Source organism: Cebus imitator, unplaced genomic scaffold, assembly GCF_001604975.1.
Source record: "Cebus imitator isolate Cc_AM_T3 unplaced genomic scaffold, Cebus_imitator-1.0 Scaffold218, whole genome shotgun sequence".
NCBI lineage: Eukaryota > Metazoa > Chordata > Mammalia > Primates > Cebidae > Cebus > Cebus imitator.
Genome location: NW_016107533.1, coordinates 2,013,742 through 2,030,728, shown reverse-complemented (window position 1 = coordinate 2,030,728; position 16,987 = coordinate 2,013,742). Strand labels below are relative to the sequence as shown.

At 36.6% G+C, this 16,987-nt stretch overlaps 1 protein-coding gene across 1 annotated transcript in view; it reads left to right on the top strand.

Annotated features, from left to right (window-relative positions):
• Positions 1 to 16,987, top strand: part of COL19A1 (collagen type XIX alpha 1 chain) — a 338,927-nt gene that overhangs the window by 188,829 nt on the left and 133,111 nt on the right. The gene's annotated exons all lie outside the window — the stretch shown is intronic.

Sequence of the window (16,987 nt, the reverse complement as noted above, 5' to 3'; positions counted from 1 at the left end):
ATATTACTGGTACTGTCAACTTCTGTTCCCTTGCTGATGAGAATTTCATGACTTACAGTATTTAGATGATTTGCCTAAACTTGAGCTTCTGACTCTAGTCTCATATTCTTTTTTATCATTAACACCCAATATGTTTTTTAGACATTCTCATTTATTATTCCCAGTTCTGCCTTCCGTAAAAAAAGTCTGTTTCCTCAACTACGTTATACTCTTTCAAGTATTTGAGGGTCAGTGGTGTATTGTACCAAAGTTTACCTTTTATGAAGTTAATAAAATCCCAATATTCTTAGCTTGTTCTCTTATATGGATTCTGGACTCTCCAACATGCCAATAGTCTTTGCCAGAAAACATTCATTGACTTTCCCAAGGTGTCAAGAATGAGACTGGATACATGTAGTCTTACTTAGAGCAAAGCAAAATGAGGCAAGTACACCCCGTACCACAGACAACCTGCTTCTATTATGGCCTAAGATTGAGCCAATGCTTTTTTGTCTGGTATTGCACTTTTGACTCGTACTGACAGGTGGTCAATTAAATGCTCCTCCTTTTTTATTTTAATGAAAACTCCTAAGTCAGATTTTACCTATCCTGTCATTCTACAGTTGCCTTTTTGAATCACAGAGTAGGAACTGATCCTTGTTGTTAAAGTTCATCTTTCTGGATTTTAATCCCTAATACCATTCTATTGTTTGAGGGCTTTTTGTTTTTAAAAAATGATATGAATCCTCTTTTCCAATGAAATATCTCTCAGCTTTATGCCACTTTAAAATTTGATAAGCCTACCTTCTGTCTCCATCAGGGCCTGGCAACCCTGTGTAATGCCAGCCTAGGCAACCATCTTTTCCACCACTGATGTCCTTGCAGTGTGACAATCGAATCATGTACAAATGTATTTAAACCCTACCACCTACCCACTGACATTTCTTGATTTGGTTTGTAAGATAATTATGACAGACTTGTTAGGTACTAGCTGAACTGAAAAAATATTTAAATGAGGCCTTTTAAAAATAATAATACTTTAAATTAAAATTGTACCATATCAAAGCTTGCATTTCATAAGAAAGCAGATTAAAGAATAAATTAAACATGTATTTTTCATGATAATAATGAAGGGAATTAAATTGTAAAGTTCAACCACTATTTTATGTAAATTTACTCCATTTATAAATGTGTATAGTCCAGATAATTTTATATTACTTTTATTTTATCTCCTATAAAGAGTAACAATGTCAAAAACGAAAGAATGCAATAGTACTTATTGACACTTTAGGCATAGTTTGTCGTTATTGCTACTGCTCTTTCACAAATGCCCTGTTTATCAAAAGAAGTAGCTAGAGCAGATATTATTTATATTATCCACATTTACAAATGATCATCTGCATTTGGATTATGTCCATATATGCTCAGTGATTTCTTCTATTTTATAAGCTACTTGAATGAGAAGCAAATGAATTTAAGACATGAGTGTTCTTACATATTTACATTTAGGTCCACCTGAGTGCCACCATTTCTTCTCAGCTCAAGAGTTAAGTAGCACTCTGCTCTTTTCAGACATATAAATGTACTTGTATGTGTATGCCTGTGTATATACATACATATGCACATTCTGAAAGCTAAAACCAATAATTTTTCTATTTCACTAAAGTTTGCAGTAAACAATAATGAGAAAAATCTAGGAATTTAAAATCATTTTTTATTGACCCAGTGTCAAAAACTCTTGTATTTCAGTTATGAGTGTTTGACCAAGAAGGTATTGATAATCATTAAGGCTATTTAAATGAAACAAAATATATTAAGTTTCATGTATTTTATTCCTAGACATAATGACTGTAATGAGAGCAGAACATTTAATTTTAAACAAATTATTAACTTGTTGGTTTTCCTCAGTGATTAAATAGGTAGTAGCTACTACTCTACCAATATCTCACTATTATGGTGAGCTTCAAACATGGGTGTCACATTTGAACATGCTTTCAAAAATATCAAATATTATAGAAACATGTTAAAATCACTGCTATTATTATTATTAAAGACATATGATTCTGATCAATGAATTCTTTTACTTTTTCTCTTTAACTCTTTGTGTAGTTTTCTATAACACAATAGCAACACTATCTTTTTGCAAGTACCATACCAGAGTTCTGTATGAAATTTCGATTAGTTGATTTTATGTTTTTAATTATCATTTAAGCTGCTAAATCTTTATTTACAAAGTGTTCATTTAATAAAATGTAGAAGTAATGTGCTTCTTATACTTAAAAGCTATTCTTAACCTTAACAATGTTCTGTGACAATATGTATCTGAAATTAATAGCCTCTTTGTTTTTCTCAACTTCCTGATTTTCTTTTTTGGATCTTTTATATGCCTTTGTTTGTTTGTTTGTTTGTTTACTTTATCTTCTTGAAGCCCTGCAAGCAAAATGTTTGGTTGACACATTTTCTAGTCTTACATCCTTTATGGATTCACACAGTTTTTAGAATTCAATGAATGTTGAATATTTACCCTAAGCTACAAATGAGAGAATGTTTCAGATCACAATGAGGGAGAACAGCGTGTCAGGGGGGCCTTCCTGGAGGTTAAGAGGGGGTTCAACCCATCATGAGGCAGAAAAAGGCCAGGAGAACCTGGGCACTGCAGGAACAAGAAGTCAACAGAAGAGAGGTTCAAGACTCATGGAGGGTTCAGCAGAATTAAAATTTGGAACAAAGTAAGTGGAGAGATATTAGATAAGAGAAGTGGCTGGAATTGATGCCGGTGGAGAGAAGTTCACATGAGTAGTGAGGAGGGCACTGGAAACAAAACTCTCAGGAAAATGTGTAAGGAAATTGGGGCATGAGTTGTGAGGAAGGAGAGTGAATGTGGTGGAGGGAAAAGAACAGGAACTGCATGGAAACCCAGAGAAGTATCTTCATGAAAAGTAGACTATTTCAGGTAGCAGAGTGTGTTCGTGGATGGTAACAAGAAATACCACAAAAGAACTGGCATTATAAAAATTCCCTCTAAGATGTAGGTTCCTTGTAGGATTTCTTAATATTCCTAACAGACTCTCCCCCCAAATAAGAAAAAAAAATAATTGTTTTAATGTAACCTTGAATTTTTATTTTATAGTCACATTAAATGCATGTCTGAATAATCTCAAAGTTAGTGTGAAGCTACCCTGGTCTTTTTAAAAGAAGTTCCTCTGGGCCTCTGAAAAAAGACATTTACTGGTGAACCAACTAGTTACTGCCCCAAACAGAAATTTGTGTGGTTAAACCAAGATGACACCTCACTCTTGCACTCTGTTGCAGGATTCTAATTTTGATCCTGAGCAGAAACCTTATGTTTTAAATTCCTGTAACTTACTTCTCTATCCTGCCTTGTCTTGTTCTCAGTTTATCCTCTCTGCTTGTGCCTGTCGTTTCCATGCAACCATCCTCTTGAATGCCTCTTTCCAACATTTTTATGCAGGTTTTACTTTCCCTTGAAGCTCCAAGCTGACTTTGAATCTGTGTCTGGAGTCAGGACTCCTTGCATTTTAAACAGCACAGGCCCCGTGACCCCCATCATAATGTGTTTCTTTGCACCAGCCCTCACTTGATGGCAAAGAGGCTGGGACACCTTTCCTCCGTGAGCTGGGAGCCTACTAAAGTACTGGAGGACAGGGCAAGCAGCATGTCTACTTAAATCTTACAGTGCAAGCAACTTGGGATTTAGCACAGAGGTTGCAGCACCGACTTTGGGGCCAGATTGCCTGAATTCATTTTCATTTATTTATTCATTCATTTATTAGTAGTAGCAGTAGTAGTAGTATTTTGAGACAGAGTTTTCTCTTGTTGCCCAGGCTGGAGGGCAATGGTGCAATCTCAACTCACTACGACCTCCGCCTCCTGGGTTCACATGATTCTCCTGCCTCAACCTCCCAAATAGCTGGGATTATAGGCATGCACCACCATGCCTAGCAAGTTTTTGTGTTTTTAGTAGAGACAGGGTTTCATCGCGTTGGTCAGCTGGTCTCAAACTCCTAACCTCAGGTGATTTACCCTCCTCAGCCTCCCAAAGTGCTGAAATTATAGGCATGAGCCATGACACCTGGCCCAGATTTCCTGAATTTAAATCCCAGCTTTACCAGTTATTAGCTGTGTGATCTTGTGTGAATTCCTCAGCCACTCTGCACCTCAGTTGCCTCCTTTAGAAAATGGAGATTATAATAACACCTACCCTGCAGGGCTGTGATGAGGAGTATGCCATGTAGATGTTAGCTATGATCATTATTCTCATCCCTAGACTAGTGATCTCAAGATGTTTATAGAAGGGAATACAAGTATATAGCTTCAGAATATTAGGACTTGATTAAGAAGAATATCTAATAGATCGAGAAAAATTATTTATGATAAAATGACTTTTTTCACTACCACTCCATTGAATCTATTTTATTTCCATTTTACCTGAATCTTACTTTATTTAGATGTCCATTCCCATTTTCTAATGTCCCAGAAGCTTGAGTGTTTATCTAACTTGATAATAAAATTAAGTATTTTTAAATGTCTGCAAGATAGTGTGTTGGGTGCCAGCCCCAACCTGTACCTGGGAGCCCCTAGTCCCAGTGGTGACAAGGGAGTGAGAAAAGAAATAGACAAAAACAAGAGTATAGTTTCACAGTATGGGTCCAAGGGGACCAATGCAAGCTCACTGGGACAGTGTTGGCCCTGAGCTCTGGGCTCCACACACTTTCATTAGGTGCATTATCTCATTAATCTTGAGGGCTATGGTGAGGGGAGATGAGAAAGGTAAACTAAATTACTGTGGGATATGACGGAGGAGGCAAGAGTGAGTCTGCAGTATTCAATTGCATATGTGTGGTTCTTCTAAGAAATGCTAACTTAGGACACTGACTTTTACCACCCATAGTTATCAAGGTACATCTACATAGAAGCACAGTGGATAAGGCACCACCAAGTCTGACCACACGCAATGCATCAAGGGGCTTTTATCTCCTGAGCATTGCTGATACAGAGCAGTAAGAGTTACTCCATATTCTGAGAATCTAGGCAGATTCGGGATATCTTTGCTCTGCAAGGCTTTCCAGCCTCCAGGCTCCCAACTGCAAAGACCCTCCTGAGTCTTGTGAGCAGAGGTCACATTCCTTCTCAGAGTTCTTGCACAAGCCCTCTTTAGGAGACCCATAATGCAGACTCTATGTTGGGAAGAGATCTTGGGACCAAAGCAGTCTTTCTGGTCTTGCAACCACACCACTGCATTCCATGGTTTTAAAGTACTCTCAGATGGTCTTTGATATAGCCTCCTGTTACCACTAGATTTCTGTTTTTACAGGCCTTAAACAATTTTTATTTTACTGCACCATTGTTTGAAGTTTTCTTGACTCAATATTTGATCCGTGGCATGAATCTCAGTGTATAAAAAGCAAAGCAAGCTTGTAATCATTTAACTAGAAATAACACAGATCTGCCCCTGGCCATCTTGGCCCACAGTAGAGTATTTCCTTTTCCTTAAAGAAAAAGACGAAGATTGGTATCATCATTGTGGAGTAGCTAAGACCTCAAAATTGGTTTTATAAACAAATCATGCTGATCATGTGTAAATTTACCAGGACTTTCATGTAAAAACACTTGGTGTTTCTTCTGGTTTGATTCTGAACTGGTTGATATACTTTACCTAAGACAGCACAAGTAGTGAATTATGTTTTCAATAAGTACTGGGGTATGTTGATCTCATTAGGTAAAAGGACATTGAAATCATTGCTTCTATGAAATCAACATATATAACAGGACTCATCTAAGCAAAATTTTCCTTAAGCTTATTTGTTTTTATGGGACTTGGGATATTTTTCAAGTGAAATTATGCTCCTGTAGTCTAGCCATTGTCTATGAAAACTTCGTAGAACACAGCAAGACAGTAATGCAGGTCAAACCTGCCTCACAGTATAGTTCAGAAAAAATATGTTGACGGGTGCAGTGGCTCACACTTTGGGAGGCCCATGCGGGAGGATCACCTGAGGTCAGCAGTTTGAGACCAACCTGGCCAACATTGTGAAACCACATCTTAAAAAAAAAAAAAAGATTAAAAAAGTAGTGTTTCATTTGCTGTGGTGGGACATGTCTGTAATCCCAGCACTTTGGAAGGCCAAAGCGGGCAGATCACTTGAGATCAGGAGTTCAAGACTGGCCTGGCCAACATGGTGAAACCCTGTCTTTACTAAAAATACAAAAATTAGCCAGGCATGGTGTAATCCCAGCTACTTGGGAGGCTGAGACAGGAGAATTGCTTGAACCTGGGAGGCAGAGGTTGCAGTAAGCTGAGATTGTGCCGCCGTATTCCAGCCTGGGTGACAGAGCAAGACTCCATCTAAAAAAAAATAGTGTTTCTTCTTGCTTTAAGATAGCTTTTTCCAAGGTACGAACTTCACAGCTACAAAATGTTCTCACTGTTTCAAGGAAATGATTTCAGGGCCTGGTAGAAACACTAACAATTGTCTGCAGTTGCACATCCTTCACAGGCTTGTATTTTGGAGAGGAGTGTTATAGAGAAAAGAATTGATAATTATGAATTTTCAGGAAGTAATTTTGTTAGTTTCACATTAAAACAGGAGATACAACTGTCTTATCTTTATGTGTCAAAACTGAAAATGACCTTTAAAATGTACATTGAGTGTTTCATAATTCTGCTCTCACTAAAACTATGACTTGATATCCCTCCACCAGGAATATGTCTTACTAGCAAGAAAAAGTCAAAAATTACTTTAAATAATGGTTTTAACTCTGGTCATAGGCAGAAAATAAAGCATCTTTTTTTGGCTTGGATTTATCTATAAATGTAAACATATACCTTGAAAATAACATGTTAAAAGTTCTGTATTCAAAACTATTGGTTCATGCTTATTGCTTGTTATAAAATTATTGACATATAAATAAAATCTTATTTTATTTATTTGCTATGACATTTCTTCAGAATGTCTCCATGAGGATTATCTTGAGAGCTTATAAGGGATACCATCCTTAATTCTGACATTTCTAGATTAATAACTAGGAAATTGTGTACCCTCTTCAGGTTCCAAGCAACACTTGCAGAACTTTCTCCAACACTTTGCTTGAATTTACAAAACCAACTATTAAAATTGGTGGATAAAAATAAGCAGATCTGGATTTATCTGTGCATTCCTGTTTGCGGAGCTCCATAGCTGACTTTGGGTGTTTGGTGTCTCCTAAAATTGGATCAAATATAGTTGCTGAAGCAATGTAGTAAGACAGGAAAAGGGAGGAAAGGCTAATATATGTTCATATCAAACAAATGCCCTCAAGGGTAAGGTTGTATAGCAAGGATAACCCTCTACCCTTGCCTCATATTCTGTTACTGGTGAGAAAGATAAATCAAGGAACAAGATGCTGGGAAACAACTTCTAGCTCAGGCTAATTAAGATCAGGTGAACAAGAGATGTAGCCCAGACTTTGTGAGCACAGGCCATCCCTTAGACAAAGTTAAATAGCACAGCTAGTTAATGACAGTATGGCTGTGTCTCCTTGTGGTAAATTTTACTCTAACTAGTGGTCTCTGCAGTGCACTTGAGGTAGAAGAGACAAAACGCCCTGGAAAAGCTGAAAATGAGAAAAAAATATTGTAAGCAATGATTTTGTTCTAATAATACTTATATCAATTGTAAAGCGACAGTGAGCTGAGATTCTTACATTCACTTAAATGAAGAGTCAAATGACATTATTTGTATTGTAACAAAATAATGTAATAAGTTTTCTTTTTTATATAGATTAGTAAAGGGAAAATATTTTGTATTTTCAAGTAGGAGCCTGAGTCTGAATGGTTTATTTATGTGACTAGACCCAAGAGCTGTTCTCTGATATGGAAGAGGAACATCATCTACTGGGGACTCCTTCTAACTGGAGAAGTTCAGCCCCAGAGGCCGAGTTGGCTAAGAGCTTCAGAGGGATGAGCCAAGAGAGGTGGGGGTGAACCCATTTCGGGAACATCAAATCACCACATTTTGGAGCTAAAGGAGTACTATACCATTCCAGCCCACCAGATAAGAAAACAGAGACCCAGAAAACATTGGCAATTCTCCAAGGCTGCATGGCTATTTATTCTAACTGTTCTGCATAACATATAGCCATTGTTTATTTTGTGGTGTCATACTGAAACCCACATTTGCATGTTTTTAAAATAGAGAATATTGAGAATTTAACCAAATCCCTAACTTTTTAAAAAGATATTTTAAAATCACCAACTTAATTTTTCTAATTAAGGCCACACAAACTAGAAGAGACAAATATAGGTAGGTACAGCTGATCCTTTTGTGATCTCCACACATTGTAATGAGCATACATTCTGCCCCTATAACCTGTGCCAACAGGTGGGAACCAGCAATGCCTGGCCAGTGAGGGACCGACTGGGGTGGGGGTGGGGTGTTGGTTGGGGAGAGTCAGAACTGCTGTTTTTTCAGGAGTGCAATTGGATTAATTTGTGATTTCAGGCTAATCACTCAAGACTAGTCTAAATTTATCTGTTTTGTCATAACTTAGCCTCAGGTATATTATGGGATTAAGCCAGAAGCACTTTAAATGCACTCTGATGACAGGTGTTCTATGAAAGAGTCTTATAAATATTACCCACTTAGCCACGGAAACACTTAAAGAGAATAGAAAAGGAGAAGGCACATTCTGCCAAAGAGGCAATATGCTAATACACCTGTATCAGGATCTTTATTCAGAACATTACACTGAACATGGTAGTAACTATTTCATACATTTACCATTAGAAATGTCAGGTAGAAAGTTATTTATCCATTTGGGATGGAGTGAATATATGTGTGGGTGGCTGCCAAAACTAAGAATTAATCACAAGTTATTAATCAGTTTGGAAAATATAAACAGATAAGTTTCAGAAATGCAAAATATTTTGAGCATGAAACATTTTTATGGCCTAATGACTTTGAAAGCCAGCGAATTATGTTTCCTATAAATAATCAAGGCCTCAACTTTGTAAAACTCTATAGTAATTTGAGTTACCTTAGGTAGTGGCACATAATTCTCAAAGCAACTTTAATTTTATAGCACTTTTGTTTTTCTAATACATTATATTTTCATTATCTAATACATTGTGTTTTAATTATATTTAATTATCAATCATCAATTATATTTTAATTATCAGAGAGAAGCTATTGCAAAGTAAATTTGATACTATAGTTCTTTAAAAAGTTGAAAATTTCTCTTTTCTATGATGTACATAGATTATACAGTATTTTCATTTCTAAATTTCTTGGCATAATAGTATTGAGAGTAGCTCTTGAATTCTTCAGAAATACCTTAGAAACTACTTTTTCTCATTTTCCTCAAAAACCAATAAACTTTCTTTGGTATTTTATTTTTTATTATACTTTAAGTTCTGGAGTACCTGTGCAGAATGTGCAGGTTTGTTGCATAGATATCCACGTGCCATCGTGGTTTGCTGCACCCATCAACCTGTCATCTACATTAGGTATTTCTCCTAATGCTATCCCTCCCCTAGAGCCCCACCCCTGATAGGCCCCAGCGTGTGATGTTTCCTTCCCTGTGTTCATGTGTTCTTATTGTTCAACCCCCTCTTACAAGTGAGAACATGCAGTGTTTGGTTTTCTGTTCTTGTGTTAGTTTGCTGAAAATGATGGTTTCCAGCTTCATCCATGTCCCTGTAAAATACATAAACTCATCCTTTTTTATGGCTGCATAGTATTCCACGGCATATATGTGCCACATTTTCTTTATCCAGTCTATCACTGATGGGCCTTTGGGTTGGTTCCAAGACTTGGTTATTGTGAACAGCGCCACAATAAACATACGTCTGTATGTGTCTTTATGGTAGAATGTTTTGTAATCCTTTGAGTATATACCCAGTAATGGGATTGCTGGGTCAAATGGTATTTCTAGTTCTAGATCTTTCAGGAATCACCACACTGTCTTCCACAATGGTTGAACTAATTTACATTCCAGCCAACAGTGTAAAAGCGTTCTTATTTCTCCATATCCTCTCTAGCATCTGTTGTTTCCTAACTTTTTAATGATTGCCATTCTAACTGGTGTGAGATGGTATCTCAGTGTGATTTTGATTTTCATTTCTCTAATGACCAGTGAAGATGAGCTTTTTTTCTTATGCTTGTTGGCTGAATAAATGTCTTCTTTTAAGAAGTACCTGTTCATATCCTTTGCCCACTTTTTGATGGGATTGTTTTTTTCTTGTAAATTTGATTAAGTTCTTTATAGAGTCTGGATATTAGCCCTTTGTCAGACGGACAGATTGCAAAAATTTTCTTCCATTCTGTAGGTTGTCTGTTCACTCTGATGATAGTTTCTTCTGCTTTGCAGAAGCTTTTTGGTTTCATTAGATCCTATTTGTCAATTTTGGCTTTTATGGCCATTGCTTTTGGTGTTTTAGTCTTGAAATCTTTGCCCATGTCTATGTCCTGAATGGTATTAAGGTTTTCTTCTAGGGTTTTTATGGTTTTAGATCTTACATTTAAGTCTTTAATTCATCTTGAGTTAATTTTTGAATAAGGTATAAGGAAGGGATCCAATTTCAGCTTTCTGCATATGGCTAGCCAGTTTTTCCAACATCATTTATTGAATAGGGAATCCTTTCCCCGTTGCTTGAAGAACCAGTAAGCTTTTACTTGGATTTTTTTTCATGAATTATTGTAGATAAATTTGATATTTTTTGACTTTTTTAATATGTCTAACACAAGCATATACGCATATGTATGTACATGTATATAAGTATTATCCATTGTGTTTTTTAAATTCACAACAGTATATAACTTATGTGGTGATCACTATATTATGGTGTCATTTGTGCCTCTCAAATCACTATACAATGCACTTCTTGAATACTAGAAAGGATTTTTGTTTGTATTTCTTATGTGAGAGATGTTAACAATGTGTCTATGCAACTGTGAGAAAGAATGCCTACAGAGTATCTGCAAGTATATTTAATACCTTGAATGTACATAAAATTCAACAATATAAATACAAATAATTTATAATATTTTTATTTGATAATAATGCCACTTTAAGAAAATTAATCTTAGAAAATACAATGAAAAGAGCAAGATATCATTGGAAAAAATCTCCATTTTTTCGTTCTGCCATATTGAAGGCCATTGCTTCACACTCTGTATTGGCCATGTGTTTTATGCAGTCTTCCAAATCTTTTGCAGAAACATTTCCATAGCTTTGTGCATTTATTCAATCACGTTTATAGTTTATTTATCTTCAAAAGTATTTGAGGGTCTTATAAATGCAATCAAATCAAAATCTCTACATTGAGAGGAAATGATAAGAGCTAATTATTAGAAACTAGGAAAAAGAAGAAAATAAGCAAAAACACCTATATTGAGTGAGGCAACTACATTTGAACAAAAAGCCTCTCTGAGAGATCTGAGAGCCTATTTATTTACTCAAGAAACATCTGAGTGCCTGTTTTGTGTGAAATACCATGGAAGTTGGCTTAAGTCAGGTTTCCCTAAAAGCAGAGCCTAAGATGGGATTCTTGTATAAGCAATTTACAGAACAAACCTATAAGAGAGTGAGGGAAGCAGACAAGGGAAGAGAAGAATGCAAGCAAAATATGGTTTAAAGAGTATGAAGTCTCTGATCCCACAAGATACCCTAGAGCACCACAGAATTTCTCCTGCCTTGAAGCAAGGGGTGAGGCTTGCCCCCCTTAGGGTGGGTAGATGGGCAATAACTTCCCAGTATCTCTAGGCCAGGTAGCTCCTGTAGACTAAGGTAACCCTCCAGGAAATGTGCACATAGAAGCTACTAGCAGCCAACACCCATGGCAACTGAGCTCAACCAAGCCTGGCACCAACTGCACCTGTATAGAGGTTAAATAAAATATAATCCTTAACATCACTGACAGAATCCTTGATGGCTTTTCAGTGAAAGTGAAGACATGATGTTAAAAAGAACTTTGATAATATTAACCCCACATGCTGAGCACAGTGGCTCACGTCTGTAATCCCAACACTTAGGGAAGCCGAGGCAGGCAGATCACATGAGGTCAGGAGTTCGAGACCAGCCGTGCCAACATGGTTCAATCCTGTCTCTAATAAAATACAAAAATTAGCTGGTAGGGTGGTGAGCACCTGTAATCCCAGCTACATGGAAGGCTGAGGCAAGAGAATCACTTAATCCCAGGAAACAGATGCTGCAATGAGCCGAGATTATGTCACTGCACTCCAGCATGGGTGACAGAGGAGACTCCATCTCAAAAAAAAAAAAAATAACCACACTATTCTTTTAGTCTAATCAATAAGTAATAAAGGACATGATTTTAAAAACCAGTAAAATGGCTGATAGGAGTGACATCAAGGAGATTGGATGAACATAGACCAGGCAAAGGACTTAAGTTTCCGAAGTGATTGCTGATGTATCAAGTCTTACATGATGATAGTACCTTTAAATAAAATAGAAAACACTTGAAGAAAACATTCTTTTGGAAGAGATTAGTCAATTTGAAGCCTACAGCATTAGGGCTACTGAAGGTATCTGCAATCAAAAGTGCACCAACCCCTTAAGTTGTGAGTTGAGCAGAAGAATAAAGTTTATTGTTAGCAAGTCGTCATTTTAAGGGCAATAAGTTAAGCTATCACAGTGGGATGAGGGGGTGGTGCGCAAGGGAGAAACTAGAAAGAAAAGAACTGAGAGTAGAACCTTGAAATTTGGTAAGCATATATATAGGAGTGGAGTGGAGAGATGAACTGGAAAGTTTGAAGTATAGAGAAGTGGGAGAATAAGAAGAAAGTTTTGAAAGGGAGGGGACTGCCAACTGATAGGAAATTCTTCAGAGGTGTTAGGGAGGATGGGGGCTGAGGAAAAGCCATTGGTGATCTTGAAGAAGGCTGGTTTCTTAGAGTGACTGTATTGCACAGAGGCAGATGTGACACTACACGGATCTCAAGAGTGTAGTAAATATTGAGAAACTGGGGGGATTATGAACTATTATTCTCATAAGCTGAGGTAATGAAGCAGGATCGGCCGTGAGAAACAGACCTCTCGGGACACCAAACTAGAAAGGAAGAGGTGTTTATTATTACGGCCTGGGAGCAAGGCTTTATGTTTTGACTAAATGGCCAAGCTCCCCTAACAAAGAGAAGCTCTGCCTTTATATAGGTTTACACTCTAGATATTAACATGAAAGAATCTTAGGTTTACAGCCTTAGAAATTACAAGTGAAAGGGTCTTAGGTTTACAGTTTTAGAAATCACATATGAAAGGGTCTTGGGTTTACAGTTTTAGGAATTACATGTGAAAGGGTTCTGGTCTCCGGTTGGAGGAGTGGGGTGGGGGTTTGATCTTGTTTAAGTAAAAACAATGTCTTCCGGAGAGATTCCCCCATACCATGCCTGCTATCTTATAGGAAGGTGATTTAGGAGGCGCCAGTCGGCCAGCCTTTTCTTCTACTGAAATGCAGTGTGGAGGTCAAGGGGGAGGTGACCCTAGATGCCTGGGTCTCCTTCCTCAGTGTAAAGAGAGATGACACGAGACACGTAGGCCAAAGACAAGCTTTGGGGTTTTTTTTCTCACAAGTGTATATACATATATGAATACTCAACTACATATACAAACTGAAGCAAAGAAGTCTGTAAATAGAAACAAAGAAGACTGTAAATAGAGAGAAACTGAAGATGCAAATAACAGCAAATAATAATAAATAATCCAGACATACCAGAAGAGGCCAAAAGAGAATGCACGGGTATAAACATGGGTCAGCATCTTTACCTTGAGGACACAGGAGAAGGAAAGGAGGGGCATGGACACTCACTTTGGGGACAAAGTGGAAATAAAGACTTATTGCATTTTTACATTGCATATGCATATTCTTCTCATATAGAAAGAATTTTTTAGTATAGATATGATTTAGTAAAGCTTCTGCTGTTTATAAGAGGCATTAATCTCAAGATTGTTTTCAGGCCAATAGATATACCAACTACTTTCTTTCCTCATGAACAGCAAACCCAACTCAGGTAAACGTAGAGAGAAAGATAGAAGTAGAAGAAGCCAAACTAAATGATGGTGAAAGGGCAGGCCTTAGGAAAAGAAAAGGTCTATTACTGCAATTTCAGTTCAATTTCAGTTTTGCTAGATTTTTCAAGCTGCTGGGGAAAATGTAGGCATTGCATTTTATCCCTTTTATCTAAGCCTACTTTCCTTTGTAAATTAACAATGGTATCTAAGAAGGGCATTTCTGTTATCAGACATTTGCCTGAATTCATTTATTTTGTTTCACAAATTCATTTTGTGAGAACACAGTTCTAACTCCTTGGAAAACCTGGTTTTGTTGGTATAATATAAATGAGGTCAGGGTAAAATACTGTCAAAATTAAATTGTTCTTATCTTTATTGCTTTTGGCAATTTTCATGTTTTATGTCTCTGTGCACATTCTGTAAACTGTCATTTATTTTTTCTCAAATGGTATAAAATTTCTGAAGCATGCTAATTAAGTATCATTTCCAAGTGTGGAAATGTCAAGGGACTGTCTTGCCATATGAAGAGTCCTGCCTGTGTTTTTATCAATAAGTCTTTGTGGCTATAGTGATACATTTTTGTATACTCTACTGGTAAGTTACTATGGGCTTAAAAACCATTTTCATTGGGAGCTGATGCAAGTGAATGTGGTGCGTTTCTTTGCAGCTGTTGCCATAGAAATAAAGACCTTTTCAAAGTAAAATGAGGATGGCAAAAGACTTATGAATTCAAAAGAAGTTATGCTTCTAATTTAATATTAAAAATGGTGCACTATTCCCTTTCTTTCTAGTTTTGTCAAAATTGTGTGACCTGAGTGTGTCTTCTTATATACCTTTACTAGATAATTTCTAGTATCATAAAAGCCAAAGCAAAAAAAAAAAAAAAATGAGATAAGTGAATTCCCCACAGCATTCAGTAGGATGGAGCTTTAATCTTTAGTCTTTTATTCTTAAGACTTATAATATTTCTAATTGTCTTCCCCATGCTCCACCTCCATAATCCTTTCTATCTTATTTTCCATGTAAAATCTAATTACCTATAATGGGCTTTCTTAAAAACAAACCATATATTTTGCTTTCTTTCTTTGCCACATCATTTTCAACAACTAGGCACATTTTCTAGCATTAACATACTTAGAAAAATGAACAAATCTATGAAACTTTCTCAGATTTTGTTTATGTTCAGACTTTGAAAGTCTTATAGACTTTCCTTGAAAACAACAACAAAAAAATCTGAAGCAGTTATACAAATTAAAGAGTTTGTGCCAGAACGTAAATCAACACATAGCTTCCTTCATTAAGTAATCCTTGCTAACAAAGACATGTCAGCTGAACTAAACAATAGGCTTGGTGACATGGCAAAAATTATGAATTTGTAAAGATTAATATGTTAAATTATAGTATCAATAGCTCCATTTCTATTTTTTAAATATTTTTTCAGTTATTGACCACATATATTTTGAGAGATTTATAAATATTAACATATTTAAGCATTAGAGAAACTGTGCAAGGTTTTTGAAAGACGGGGAAACTGTCAGAGGTTTGAAAATTGTTTAATACTATACAAATGTATGTAAGTGGCAGAGCCAGAATTTGAAAGTTAATGAATAATTTGGGAAGAACAGTCCAACTTGCCTTTTTAAAATTGGAAGCTCACTTTTACACAAAGGATTTAAACAGATAATTTATTGTATGACCACTTACAGCTAAATCACCCTAAAGTTTAGCAAAAAGGACAGTTATTTGATAGACTTAGGTATATAGACAGCCAAACAAGCAGGAACCATTTAAGATAATCCAGGTAAGGGTTTGTGAAGATGACTAACTTTAGGGTCGATTTTAGACTTAATGTTGACTGGGACAAGGACACTGAGACTTAAAGAAGTTAATGTGACTTGTTAAGAGAAACAAAGCAAGAAATTGGTAGTCATGTTCAAGTTTATTGCCAAATTCTCCTCCCTCAATAGCCATATTTTTCAACCCATGTGTTGTGATCCATTAGCAAGTCAGAAGTCAACTTAGTGGGTCACAATCAGATTTTCTTTGAAATATTAATAATTGGACAGAATACAATGAATATACAAAATGGTTTAACCAATGTGGAGGAAAATCAGTGTCATCAGAGACCAGCCTGATACTAATACAGAAATTCCTCTGCCTATTTGCCTCTGCTCAACCCCTTCTCTGTCTGGAGGCTGCCTTGATTCATTTTCCTGCTAACCTCTTTGATTTTCCTTCTCTTCCCTGATGTACAGCCTGTGCACATGAATGCTAGGTGGTAGGTGGAGATGCTCTCTCTGCTGTAGAGTGGCCTGGGTGAAGCTAGTCCCAGACCTTACCTCTATAAGGAGTGCTGTTTATTGTTTGATTAGTTTATGCCTCATATGCATTATCTGATTCCTTGAATTTTTTATTAACAAAATGCAATCTTCTATATAACCTTACCAAAGTAAAGTCTCAAAAGGCATTAATTTTGGAGACTTGCAAATTATGTTTTACCCAGGGAACACTACTTAACCTCTCTGAGTCTCTTATGATACAACTGAAATAAAATACTAATGATACCTAGCCCAAAGTGATAATTAGAAAAATATATGTGTAAATTAGCCAATACAGGGCCTGTCACATGCTAGGTATTCAGTAATTGCTAATTATTTTATCACAGTTACAATATGAATTTCTAAGTATTTGAACATAATAAAATCCTCTAGTACTAAAACCGTAGAAAAGGTTTAGTGTTTCTTTTGGAATCTGAAGACTTTTCTGTATTTGTTCCTAGCACAGTTGCCCAGGAAGAAGTGTGACTAGCCAATGGGTATTTTGGGGTAAAATTTAGCCTATGCCCCACTAACTATTAACACTGTGCCCAGAGTAGAGCTGCAGCTAATGGGGAAAGCGCTATATCTGCTAACTGGAGCCCTGTCTCATGAGTTATTAAGCCAGTTGGCACTATTGTATAGAAACTTGGGAGTGCCAGTTT